This window comes from Perca fluviatilis, chromosome 16, assembly GCF_010015445.1.
Source record: "Perca fluviatilis chromosome 16, GENO_Pfluv_1.0, whole genome shotgun sequence".
In the NCBI taxonomy this organism is placed as follows: domain Eukaryota; kingdom Metazoa; phylum Chordata; class Actinopteri; order Perciformes; family Percidae; genus Perca; species Perca fluviatilis.
In genome coordinates, this window is record NC_053127.1 from 2,246,987 (window position 1) to 2,249,486 (window position 2,500).

Below are 2,500 nucleotides of genomic sequence, written 5' to 3' on the forward strand. Positions count from 1 at the left end.
CTTACCTACATTCGCACTAATGGACAGTCTGCACATGCTCAGTACCTACATGCACTAATGGAGAGTCTGCACAGCGTACCTACATATACTAATGGACAGTCTGCACATGCTCAGTACCTACATGCACTAATGGACAGTCTGCATATGCTCGGTACCTACATGCACTAATGGAGAGTCTGCACATGCTCAGTACCTACATGCACTAATGGACAGTCTGCACATGCTCAGTACCTACATGTACTAATGGACAGTCTGCACATGCTCAGTACCTACATGTACTAATGGACAGTCTGCACATGCTCAGTACCTACATGTACTAATGGAGAGTCTGCACATGCTCAGTACCACCAGTACTAATGGAGAGTCTGCACATGCTCAGTACCTACATGCACTAATGGAGAGTCTGCACATGCTCCGGTACCTACATGTACTAATGGAGAGTCTGCACATGCTCAGTACCTACATGCACTAATGGACAGTCTGCACATGCTCAGTACCTACATGCACTAATGGAGAGTCTGCACATGCTCAGTACCTACATGTACTAATGGACAGTCTGCACGCACTCGGGTCCTACATGCACTAATGTAGAGTCTGCACATGCTCAGTACCTACATGCACTAATGGAGAGTCTGCACATGCTCAGTACCTACATGCACTAATGGAGAGTCTGCACATGCTCAGTACCTACATGCACTAATGGAGAGTCTGCACATGCTCAGTACCTACATGTACTAATGGACAGTCTGCACATGCTCAGTACCTACATGCACTAATGGACAGTCTGCACATGCTCAGTACCTACATGCACTAATGGAGAGTCTGCACATGCTCAGTACCTACATGTACTAATGGAGAGTCTGCACATGCTCAGTACCTACATGTACTAATGGACAGTCTGCACATGCTCAGTACCTACATGCACTAATGGACAGTCTGCACATGCTCAGTACCTACATGCACTAATGGAGAGTCTGCACATGCTCGGTACCTCTATGTGTCGGTTGATTGATAGACTCATATAGATATAGGCAATAATTAAATAATATATAAGAAAATACATACAACAATATAGGGACGAAATCTCATTGAAATGTGCAATAATTAAGATCAGGGTATTTGATGGAACAGGGGCAGTAGAATGAGCCAGAGGCTGCAAAAGTTGGGCTGTTATAGCCCAGAAAATTAGCAAAATGTGACAGTAAAATGTGAGTGTTTCCATCAATCCTAAACGAAATGTAGGTTACTTGGAATCGTTGATTTGGAGAGAGAAATGGGAGACAGACACACACACACACACACACACACACACACACACATACACACACACACACACACACACACACACACACACACACACACACACACACACACACACACACACACACATACACACACACACACACACACACACACACACACACACACACACACACACACACTACACACACACACACACAAACAGACACACACACGACACACACACACAGACACACACACACACACACACAGACACACACACACACACACACACACACACACACACACACACAGACACACACACACACACACATACAAACAGACACACACACAGACACACACACACAGACACACACATGCACACACAGACAGACACACACACACACATACACACAGACACACACACACACACACACACACACACACAGACACACACACACACTCAGACTGAAGTGAGCTGCTGAGAGTAATAGACTGTGATGTGTCCATCAGAGGAACTTCTCTTATTGACCGCCAGGTGTGGAGAAAGGAGACGTGACACTGAGCAGGTCTGTTCTCCGTTAACGTGTAGGTGTTCAGGAAACAGAAGTGCACACTTTCCTCTTTACGAAACCTTCGTTACCAAACTAAACTTGTTGCAACGGAGAGAAAGAGAAGCAAAGAGGAAACCTCAAACCTGACACAACAGCAGCAAGTTGCACCTCTTGAGAGCAGGGCTGGACAGTAACTACGTACTACACTCAAATACAGCTTGATCCTTTTAGTTTAACATCAAACAGCCCCAAATATATCACTATCAACAAACTCCACCAGACTCCATGTAAATAATCAGGACTTTTAGCGTGTATAGAGCCAGCATATCTCCACCAGACTCCATGTAAATAATCAGGACTTTTAGCGTGTATAGAGCCAGCATATCTCCACCAGACTCCATGTAAATAATCAGGACTTTTAGCGTGTATAGAGCCAGCATATCTCCACCAGACTCCATGTAAATAATCAGGACTTTTAGCGTGTATAGAGCCAGCATATCTCCACCAGACTCCATGTAAATAATCAGGACTTTTAGCGTGTATAGTGCCAGCATATCTCCACCAGACTCCATGTAAATAATCAGGACTTTTAGCGTGTATAGAGCCAGCATATCTCCACCAGACTCCATGTAAATAATCAGGACTTTTAGCGTGTATGGAGCCAGCATATTTCCACCAGACTCCATGTAAATAATCAGGACTTTTAG